The sequence below is a fragment of the Manis pentadactyla genome, chromosome X (genome assembly GCF_030020395.1).
Source record: "Manis pentadactyla isolate mManPen7 chromosome X, mManPen7.hap1, whole genome shotgun sequence".
Classification (NCBI taxonomy): domain Eukaryota; kingdom Metazoa; phylum Chordata; class Mammalia; order Pholidota; family Manidae; genus Manis; species Manis pentadactyla.
In genome coordinates this window covers 149,545,542-149,558,159 of record NC_080038.1, presented here as the reverse complement: position 1 = coordinate 149,558,159, position 12,618 = coordinate 149,545,542, and positions in this window count along the sequence as shown.

Genomic DNA, 12,618 nt, shown 5'->3' with positions numbered 1-12,618 from the left:
AGTGATTCTACAGCATCTTAGTACATGCTGACGGAGAGCAGCTGTAACTGGGATTTGGGGTGACTTGGTGAAGAGGGTAGACAGAATAACATAATTTTCTGCATGTGATTGTATATTAATGAGAACAAAAAGAATTTCAAAGTGCAGTAAGAGCACAGCTCTCAAATATCAGAATAAAAGTACAGCCTTTGAGTGCTCCTATCAAAAGACACAGGGTTAGAAGAACTGATGAAAACTCAAGACCACCTACGTGCTCCCTTACTGGAGACTCACTTGAGATCCAAGGACACAGACAAACTACAAGCTGAAGGGGCGGGGACAGGTACCCTACACAAGTGAAACTGAGAAACAAAGAAAGAAATGGATTCTGTTTTGGTCCCCAGAGAGAGTCAGTAGAAAATAGCCCTATCTAGCCACCGTGAATTCTTTTTGTTTGGTTTCAGCAGTGCTCAGGCATAGATTTAGTGGTGCAGCAACTTCCTTCTCATTTCCTCTCACCTCAACAAATGAATTGCTGTAATAATATGCCTCTGGGCATTTATAAGCATTGCTTTTTATGATGTTCACGAATGTAAAGTTGTAATAACCACCTAAAGAGGGAAGTTTGGACACTCAAATAAACACTTCACTCCACAACACACTCTTTGTTCCCAACTGCTCCTGTCCAGAAATAGGTGTTAATTCATATTTGTCCCTCCACCTATCAGCAGTGATCACGCCAATGTCCCTCAAACATGGTGGTGTGCAAAGGGCCAAGTACACTTTTCTGTCGACAACAGGCCCAGACGAAGGATACTTGTGGTCTTCAGGGATCACTTACTCACTGAATGTGGCTAAATAAAGTCAACAAGCGAGCAGGAAGTATAAGAGGACAGAGGACAAAGATACGGGTTCAAGTCCTTTCTCCTCCATTTACTGGTTTTGTAAGCACACTCTGCTGACTCTACCTGAAAGCGTATCGGTGAACACAGTGCTCTCCTTCTGGCTTAGTTACCTTGCAAGATTTCTGGAAGCATAATGTAGGGAAGAGACATAGGCTATGTTGTTAACTGTTCTGTACATAAGGATAGATGGGCAGACAAAAAGATGATTGTTTCATAGATAGATAGGTAGACAGACGACAGGTGAAAGAGAGATAGATAGGTACATAGATTAATAGATGATAGACATCATAGATAGATGATAGGAAGATAGATAGATAGATACATAGATAGATACAAAGATACATAGATATATACATACATAGATACAGAGACAGACAGACAGACCTTTAGATAGATAGATACAGATACATGTCGATTGACAAAAAGCTATTGTTCATAACCAGGAGTTGAATGGTGAATAACATAGCTAAACTACAAACAAAAAGGAAGAATGAAATCCAGTTTAAAAAGTGCAGTAAGCAGCCTTAAGAAGAAAACAAATACTACCATTTGCAATGACGTGGATGGAGCAAGACGGTGGTATGTTCAGAAAAATAGGGCAGGCGGATAAGGCAAGTACCAAGTGATTTCACTCATGTGTGGAGTATAACAACAAAGAAAAACTGAAGAAAAAAAACAGCAGCAGACTCACAGAACCCGAGAGTTGACTAAAAGTAAACAAAGGAAAAAGGACTGGGCAGGGTGAGTCTGAAGGGAGGGATATGTGTGGGGAGAAAGAATGGGGGCATTAAGTTTAGCATGTATAATGCGCGGGGTCGGGTGTGCATGGGGAGTACTGTACAACACAGAGAAGACTAGTAGAGATCATATAGCATCTTACCACTCACTGATGGACAGTGACTGTAACGGGGACTTTTGGGGGGGACATGGTGAAGGGGTCTACAGCATCCAACTACGCTGATCGACAGTGACTGAAGAGGTTTTTCGGGGGGACTTGGTGAAGGGGGGAGCATAGTAAACATAATGTTCTTCACGTGATTGTAGATTAATGATAAAAAATATTCTTTAAGTGCAATAAGTGCACAGCTCTGAATCATCAGAATAAAAGGTCAGGCACTGAGTGCTGCAAACAAAAGACACAGGGATAAAAGAAGGGATGAAAACTCAAGACACCTACGTGCTTACTTACAGGAGACTCACTTGAGATCCAAGGACACAGACAAACTACAAGCCGAAGGTGTGTGGACAAGTACCCTACACGAGTGAAACGGAAAATCAAACAATCAAGCAAATGGATTCTGTTTGAGTCCCCAGAGACAGTCAGCAGAAAATAGCCCTATCTGACCACCGTGAATTCTTTGTGTTTGGTTTCAACAGTTCCCAGCCATAGATTTAGTGGTGCAGCAACATACTTCTCATTTTCTCTCACCTCAACTACTGAGTTGCTGTAATAATAAGCATCTGGGCCTTTGAAATCAGTGGATTTTATGATGTTCACGAATGTGAAAATCTAATAACCAACTGAAGAGGGAAGTTTGGACACTCAAATAAACACGTCACTCCACAATACACTGTTAGCTCCCAACTGCTCCTGTCTAGAAATTGGTGTTCCTTTTTATTTGACCCTCCGTCCTATCGGCGGTGATCACGCTGATGTCCTTCAAACATGGTGGTGAGCGAAGCAACAAGTTGACTTTTCTGTCGACAACAGGCCCAGAGGAATGATACTTGAGATCTTCAGGGAGCCCTTAGTCAATGAATGTGGCTAAATACAGACAGCAAGTTAGAAGGAGATGAAAGAGGACAGAGGATAGAGACACGGGTTCAAGTCCCAGCACAACCATTCCCTGGTTTTGTAGGTACACGCGGCCGACTCGAACTGCAAGTGTCTCGGTGAACCCAGTGCTCCCTCTGCAGCCTAGATACTTTGCAGGATTTCTGGGAGCATAGTGTAGGAAAGTGATATAGGGTATATGGTTAACTGTTCTGCACACATGGACAGATGGACAGACAAAAGGATGATTGATTGAGTGATTGATAAATAGATAGACAGAAAGATAGATAGATATAGGTACATATCGATTAGCACAAAGCTACTGCTCAAAACAAGGAGAGCAATGGTGAAAGCACATTGCAAAACTACAAACAAAAAAGAAGAATGAAATCCAGTTTAAAAAGTGCAGTAAGCAGCCATAAGAAGAAAACGAATCCTATCATTTGCAATAACGTGGATGGAGCTAGAGGGTATTATGCTCAGTCAAATAGGCCAGGCGGAGAAATACATGTACCAAATGATTTCACTCATGTGTGGAGTATGATAACAAAGAAAAACTGAAGGAAAAGACAGCAGCAGACTCACAGAACCCGAGAGTGGACCTACAGTTACCAAAGAGAAAGGGACTGGGTAGGGTTTGTGGGAAGGGAGTAATAAGTGCGGGGAAAAAGAATGGGGGCATTAGGATTAGCATGTATAATGTGTAGGGTGGGGTGTCATGGGTGAGGCTGCACAACACAGAGAAGACATGTAGTGATTCTACAGCATCTTAGTACATGCTGACGGAGAGCAGCTGTAACTGGGATTTGGGGTGACTTGGTGAAGAGGGTAGACAGAATAACATAATTTTCTGCATGTGATTGTATATTAATGAGAACAAAAAGAATTTCAAAGTGCAGTAAGAGCACAGCTCTCAAATATCAGAATAAAAGTACAGCCTTTGAGTGCTCCTATCAAAAGACACAGGGTTAGAAGAACTGATGAAAACTCAAGACCACCTACGTGCTCCCTTACTGGAGACTCACTTGAGATCCAAGGACACAGACAAACTACAAGCTGAAGGGGCGGGGACAGGTACCCTACACAAGTGAAACTGAGAAACAAAGAAAGAAATGGATTCTGTTTTGGTCCCCAGAGAGAGTCAGTAGAAAATAGCCCTATCTAGCCACCGTGAATTCTTTTTGTTTGGTTTCAGCAGTGCTCAGGCATAGATTTAGTGGTGCAGCAACTTCCTTCTCATTTCCTCTCACCTCAACAAATGAATTGCTGTAATAATATGCCTCTGGGCATTTATAAGCATTGCTTTTTATGATGTTCACGAATGTAAAGTTGTAATAACCACCTAAAGAGGGAAGTTTGGACACTCAAATAAACACTTCACTCCACAACACACTCTTTGTTCCCAACTGCTCCTGTCCAGAAATAGGTGTTAATTCATATTTGTCCCTCCACCTATCAGCAGTGATCACGCCAATGTCCCTCAAACATGGTGGTGTGCAAAGGGCCAAGTACACTTTTCTGTCGACAACAGGCCCAGACGAAGGATACTTGTGGTCTTCAGGGATCACTTACTCACTGAATGTGGCTAAATAAAGTCAACAAGCGAGCAGGAAGTATAAGAGGACAGAGGACAAAGATACGGGTTCAAGTCCTTTCTCCTCCATTTACTGGTTTTGTAAGCACACTCTGCTGACTCTACCTGAAAGCGTATCGGTGAACACAGTGCTCTCCTTCTGGCTTAGTTACCTTGCAAGATTTCTGGAAGCATAATGTAGGGAAGAGACATAGGCTATGTTGTTAACTGTTCTGTACATAAGGATAGATGGGCAGACAAAAAGATGATTGTTTCATAGATAGATAGGTAGACAGACGACAGGTGAAAGAGAGATAGATAGGTACATAGATTAATAGATGATAGACATCATAGATAGATGATAGGAAGATAGATAGATAGATACATAGATAGATACAAAGATACATAGATATATACATACATAGATACAGAGACAGACAGACAGACCTTTAGATAGATAGATACAGATACATGTCGATTGACAAAAAGCTATTGTTCATAACCAGGAGTTGAATGGTGAATAACATAGCTAAACTACAAACAAAAAGGAAGAATGAAATCCAGTTTAAAAAGTGCAGTAAGCAGCCTTAAGAAGAAAACAAATACTACCATTTGCAATGACGTGGATGGAGCAAGACGGTGGTATGTTCAGAAAAATAGGGCAGGCGGATAAGGCAAGTACCAAGTGATTTCACTCATGTGTGGAGTATAACAACAAAGAAAAACTGAAGAAAAAAAACAGCAGCAGACTCACAGAACCCGAGAGTTGACTAAAAGTAAACAAAGGAAAAAGGACTGGGCAGGGTGAGTCTGAAGGGAGGGATATGTGTGGGGAGAAAGAATGGGGGCATTAAGTTTAGCATGTATAATGCGCGTGGTCGGGTGTGCATGGGGAGTACTGTACAACACAGAGAAGACTAGTAGAGATCATATAGCATCTTACCACTCACTGATGGACAGTGACTGTAACGGGGACTTTTGGGGGGGACATGGTGAAGGGGTCTACAGCATCCAACTACGCTGATCGACAGTGACTGAAGAGGTTTTTCGGGGGGACTTGGTGAAGGGGGGAGCATAGTAAACATAATGTTCTTCACGTGATTGTAGATTAATGATAAAAAATATTCTTTAAGTGCAATAAGTGCACAGCTCTGAATCATCAGAATAAAAGGTCAGGCACTGAGTGCTGCAAACAAAAGACACAGGGATAAAAGAAGGGATGAAAACTCAAGACACCTACGTGCTTACTTACAGGAGACTCACTTGAGATCCAAGGACACAGACAAACTACAAGCCGAAGGTGTGTGGACAAGTACCCTACACGAGTGAAACGGAAAATCAAACAATCAAGCAAATGGATTCTGTTTGAGTCCCCAGAGACAGTCAGCAGAAAATAGCCCTATCTGACCACCGTGAATTCTTTGTGTTTGGTTTCAACAGTTCCCAGCCATAGATTTAGTGGTGCAGCAACATACTTCTCATTTTCTCTCACCTCAACTACTGAGTTGCTGTAATAATAAGCATCTGGGCCTTTGAAATCAGTGGATTTTATGATGTTCACGAATGTGAAAATCTAATAACCACCTGAAGAGGGAAGTTTGGACACTCAAATAAACACGTCACTCCACAATACACTGTTAGCTCCCAACTGCTCCTGTCTAGAAATTGGTGTTCCTTTTTATTTGACCCTCCGTCCTATCGGCGGTGATCACGCTGATGTCCTTCAAACATGGTGGTGAGCGAAGCAACAAGTTGACTTTTCTGTCGACAACAGGCCCAGAGGAATGATACTTGAGATCTTCAGGGAGCCCTTAGTCAATGAATGTGGCTAAATACAGACAGCAAGTTAGAAGGAGATGAAAGAGGACAGAGGATAGAGACACGGGTTCAAGTCCCAGCACAACCATTCCCTGGTTTTGTAGGTACACGCGGCCGACTCGAACTGCAAGTGTCTCGGTGAACCCAGTGCTCCCTCTGCAGCCTAGATACTTTGCAGGATTTCTGGGAGCATAGTGTAGGAAAGTGATATAGGGTATATGGTTAACTGTTCTGCACACATGGACAGATGGACAGACAAAAGGATGATTGATTGAGTGATTGATAAATAGATAGACAGAAAGATAGATAGATATAGGTACATATCGATTAGCACAAAGCTACTGCTCAAAACAAGGAGAGCAATGGTGAAAGCACATTGCAAAACTACAAACAAAAAAGAAGAATGAAATCCAGTTTAAAAAGTGCAGTAAGCAGCCATAAGAAGAAAACGAATCCTATCATTTGCAATAACGTGGATGGAGCTAGAGGGTATTATGCTCAGTCAAATAGGCCAGGCGGAGAAATACATGTACCAAATGATTTCACTCATGTGTGGAGTATGATAACAAAGAAAAACTGAAGGAAAAGACAGCAGCAGACTCACAGAACCCGAGAGTGGACCTACAGTTACCAAAGAGAAAGGGACTGGGTAGGGTTTGTGGGAAGGGAGTAATAAGTGCGGGGAAAAAGAATGGGGGCATTAGGATTAGCATGTATAATGTGTAGGGTGGGGTGTCATGGGTGAGGCTGCACAACACAGAGAAGACATGTAGTGATTCTACAGCATCTTAGTACATGCTGACGGAGAGCAGCTGTAACTGGGATTTGGGGTGACTTGGTGAAGAGGGTAGACAGAATAACATAATTTTCTGCATGTGATTGTATATTAATGAGAACAAAAAGAATTTCAAAGTGCAGTAAGAGCACAGCTCTCAAATATCAGAATAAAAGTACAGCCTTTGAGTGCTCCTATCAAAAGACACAGGGTTAGAAGAACTGATGAAAACTCAAGACCACCTACGTGCTCCCTTACTGGAGACTCACTTGAGATCCAAGGACACAGACAAACTACAAGCTGAAGGGGCGGGGACAGGTACCCTACACAAGTGAAACTGAGAAACAAAGAAAGAAATGGATTCTGTTTTGGTCCCCAGAGAGAGTCAGTAGAAAATAGCCCTATCTAGCCACCGTGAATTCTTTTTGTTTGGTTTCAGCAGTGCTCAGGCATAGATTTAGTGGTGCAGCAACTTCCTTCTCATTTCCTCTCACCTCAACAAATGAATTGCTGTAATAATATGCCTCTGGGCATTTATAAGCATTGCTTTTTATGATGTTCACGAATGTAAAGTTGTAATAACCACCTAAAGAGGGAAGTTTGGACACTCAAATAAACACTTCACTCCACAACACACTCTTTGTTCCCAACTGCTCCTGTCCAGAAATAGGTGTTAATTCATATTTGTCCCTCCACCTATCAGCAGTGATCACGCCAATGTCCCTCAAACATGGTGGTGTGCAAAGGGCCAAGTACACTTTTCTGTCGACAACAGGCCCAGACGAAGGATACTTGTGGTCTTCAGGGATCACTTACTCACTGAATGTGGCTAAATAAAGTCAACAAGCGAGCAGGAAGTATAAGAGGACAGAGGACAAAGATACGGGTTCAAGTCCTTTCTCCTCCATTTACTGGTTTTGTAAGCACACTCTGCTGACTCTACCTGAAAGCGTATCGGTGAACACAGTGCTCTCCTTCTGGCTTAGTTACCTTGCAAGATTTCTGGAAGCATAATGTAGGGAAGAGACATAGGCTATGTTGTTAACTGTTCTGTACATAAGGATAGATGGGCAGACAAAAAGATGATTGTTTCATAGATAGATAGGTAGACAGACGACAGGTGAAAGAGAGATAGATAGGTACATAGATTAATAGATGATAGACATCATAGATAGATGATAGGAAGATAGATAGATAGATACATAGATAGATACAAAGATACATAGATATATACATACATAGATACAGAGACAGACAGACAGACCTTTAGATAGATAGATACAGATACATGTCGATTGACAAAAAGCTATTGTTCATAACCAGGAGTTGAATGGTGAATAACATAGCTAAACTACAAACAAAAAGGAAGAATGAAATCCAGTTTAAAAAGTGCAGTAAGCAGCCTTAAGAAGAAAACAAATACTACCATTTGCAATGACGTGGATGGAGCAAGACGGTGGTATGTTCAGAAAAATAGGGCAGGCGGATAAGGCAAGTACCAAGTGATTTCACTCATGTGTGGAGTATAACAACAAAGAAAAACTGAAGAAAAAAAACAGCAGCAGACTCACAGAACCCGAGAGTTGACTAAAAGTAAACAAAGGAAAAAGGACTGGGCAGGGTGAGTCTGAAGGGAGGGATATGTGTGGGGAGAAAGAATGGGGGCATTAAGTTTAGCATGTATAATGCGCGGGGTCGGGTGTGCATGGGGAGTACTGTACAACACAGAGAAGACTAGTAGAGATCATATAGCATCTTACCACTCACTGATGGACAGTGACTGTAACGGGGACTTTTGGGGGGGACATGGTGAAGGGGTCTACAGCATCCAACTACGCTGATCGACAGTGACTGAAGAGGTTTTTCGGGGGGACTTGGTGAAGGGGGGAGCATAGTAAACATAATGTTCTTCACGTGATTGTAGATTAATGATAAAAAATATTCTTTAAGTGCAATAAGTGCACAGCTCTGAATCATCAGAATAAAAGGTCAGGCACTGAGTGCTGCAAACAAAAGACACAGGGATAAAAGAAGGGATGAAAACTCAAGACACCTACGTGCTTACTTACAGGAGACTCACTTGAGATCCAAGGACACAGACAAACTACAAGCCGAAGGTGTGTGGACAAGTACCCTACACGAGTGAAACGGAAAATCAAACAATCAAGCAAATGGATTCTGTTTGAGTCCCCAGAGACAGTCAGCAGAAAATAGCCCTATCTGACCACCGTGAATTCTTTGTGTTTGGTTTCAACAGTTCCCAGCCATAGATTTAGTGGTGCAGCAACATACTTCTCATTTTCTCTCACCTCAACTACTGAGTTGCTGTAATAATAAGCATCTGGGCCTTTGAAATCAGTGGATTTTATGATGTTCACGAATGTGAAAATCTAATAACCAACTGAAGAGGGAAGTTTGGACACTCAAATAAACACGTCACTCCACAATACACTGTTAGCTCCCAACTGCTCCTGTCTAGAAATTGGTGTTCCTTTTTATTTGACCCTCCGTCCTATCGGCGGTGATCACGCTGATGTCCTTCAAACATGGTGGTGAGCGAAGCAACAAGTTGACTTTTCTGTCGACAACAGGCCCAGAGGAATGATACTTGAGATCTTCAGGGAGCCCTTAGTCAATGAATGTGGCTAAATACAGACAGCAAGTTAGAAGGAGATGAAAGAGGACAGAGGATAGAGACACGGGTTCAAGTCCCAGCACAACCATTCCCTGGTTTTGTAGGTACACGCGGCCGACTCGAACTGCAAGTGTCTCGGTGAACCCAGTGCTCCCTCTGCAGCCTAGATACTTTGCAGGATTTCTGGGAGCATAGTGTAGGAAAGTGATATAGGGTATATGGTTAACTGTTCTGCACACATGGACAGATGGACAGACAAAAGGATGATTGATTGAGTGATTGATAAATAGATAGACAGAAAGATAGATAGATATAGGTACATATCGATTAGCACAAAGCTACTGCTCAAAACAAGGAGAGCAATGGTGAAAGCACATTGCAAAACTACAAACAAAAAAGAAGAATGAAATCCAGTTTAAAAAGTGCAGTAAGCAGCCATAAGAAGAAAACGAATCCTATCATTTGCAATAACGTGGATGGAGCTAGAGGGTATTATGCTCAGTCAAATAGGCCAGGCGGAGAAATACATGTACCAAATGATTTCACTCATGTGTGGAGTATGATAACAAAGAAAAACTGAAGGAAAAGACAGCAGCAGACTCACAGAACCCGAGAGTGGACCTACAGTTACCAAAGAGAAAGGGACTGGGTAGGGTTTGTGGGAAGGGAGTAATAAGTGCGGGGAAAAAGAATGGGGGCATTAGGATTAGCATGTATAATGTGTAGGGTGGGGTGTCATGGGTGAGGCTGCACAACACAGAGAAGACATGTAGTGATTCTACAGCATCTTAGTACATGCTGACGGAGAGCAGCTGTAACTGGGATTTGGGGTGACTTGGTGAAGAGGGTAGACAGAATAACATAATTTTCTGCATGTGATTGTATATTAATGAGAACAAAAAGAATTTCAAAGTGCAGTAAGAGCACAGCTCTCAAATATCAGAATAAAAGTACAGCCTTTGAGTGCTCCTATCAAAAGACACAGGGTTAGAAGAACTGATGAAAACTCAAGACCACCTACGTGCTCCCTTACTGGAGACTCACTTGAGATCCAAGGACACAGACAAACTACAAGCTGAAGGGGCGGGGACAGGTACCCTACACAAGTGAAACTGAGAAACAAAGAAAGAAATGGATTCTGTTTTGGTCCCCAGAGAGAGTCAGTAGAAAATAGCCTTATCTAGCCACCGTGAATTCTTTTTGTTTGGTTTCAGCAGTGCTCAGGCATAGATTTAGTGGTGCAGCAACTTCCTTCTCATTTCCTCTCACCTCAACAAATGAATTGCTGTAATAATATGCCTCTGGGCATTTATAAGCATTGCTTTTTATGATGTTCACGAATGTAAAGTTGTAATAACCACCTAAAGAGGGAAGTTTGGACACTCAAATAAACACTTCACTCCACAACACACTCTTTGTTCCCAACTGCTCCTGTCCAGAAATAGGTGTTCATTCATATTTGTCCCTCCACCTATCAGCAGTGATCACGCCAATGTCCCTCAAACATGGTGGTGTGCAAAGGGCCAAGTACACTTTTCTGTCGACAACAGGCCCAGACGAAGGATACTTGTGGTCTTCAGGGATCACTTACTCACTGAATGTGGCTAAATAAAGTCAACAAGCGAGCAGGAAGTATAAGAGGACAGAGGACAAAGATACGGGTTCAAGTCCTTTCACCTCCATTTACTGGTTTTGTAAGCACACTCTGCTGACTCTACCTGAAAGCGTATCGGTGAACACAGTGCTCTCCTTCTGGCTTAGTTACCTTGCAAGATTTCTGGAAGCATAATGTAGGGAAGAGACATAGGCTATGTTGTTAACTGTTCTGTACATAAGGATAGATGGGCAGACAAAAAGATGATTGTTTCATAGATAGATAGGTAGACAGACGACAGGTGAAAGAGAGATAGATAGGTACATAGATTAATAAATGATAGACATCATAGATGATAGGAAGATAGATAGATAGATACATAGATAGATACAAAGATACATAGATATATACATACATAGATACATAGATAGACAGACAGACCTTTAGATAGATAGATACAGATACATGTCGATTGACACAAAGCTATTGTTCATAACCAGGAGTTGAATGGTGAATAACATAGCTAAACTACAAACAAAAAGGAAGAATGAAATCCAGTTTAAAAAGTGCAGTAAGCAGCCTTAAGAAGAAAACAAATACTACCATTTGCAATGACGTGGATGGAGCAAGACGGTAGTATGTTCAGAAAAATAGGGCAGGCGGATAAGGCAAGTACCAAGTGATTTCACTCATGTGTGGAGTATAACAACAAAGGAAAACTGAAGTAAAAAAACAGCAGCAGACTCACAGAACCCGAGAGTTGACTAAAAGTAACCAAAGGAAAAAGGACTGGGCAGGGTGAGTCTGAAGGGAGGGATATGTGTGGGGAGAAAGAATGGGGGCATTAAGTTTAGCATGTATAATGCGCGTGGTCGGGTGTGCATGGGGAGTACTGTACAACACAGAGAAGACTATTAGAGATCATATAGCATCTTACTACTCACTGATGGACAGTGACTGTAACGGGGACTTTTGGGGGGGACATGGTGAAGGGGTCTACAGCATCCAACTACGCTGATCGACAGTGACTGAAGAGGTTTTTCAGGGGGACTTGGTGAAGGGGGGAGCATAGTAAACATAATGTTCTTCACGTGATTGTAGATTAATGATAAAAAATATTCTTTAAGTGCAATAAGTGCACAGCTCTGAATCATCAGAATAAAAGGTCAGGCACTGAGTGCTGCAAACAAAAGACACAGGGATAAAAGAAGGGATGAAAACTCAAGACATCTACGTGCTTACTTACAGGAGACTCACTTGAGATCCAAGGACACAGACAAACTACAAGCCGAAGGTGTGTGGACAAGTACCCTACACGAGTGAAACGGAAAATCAAACAATCAAGCAAATGGATTCTGTTTGAGTCCCCAGAGACAGTCAGCAGAAAATAGCCCTATCTGGCCACCGTGAATTCTTTGTGTTTGGTTTCAACAGTTCCCAGCCATAGATTTAGTGGTGCAGCAACATACTTCTCATTTTCTCTCACCTCAACAACTGAGTTGCTGTAATAATAAGCATCTGGGCCTTTGAAATCAGTGGATTTTATGATGTTCACGAATGTGGAA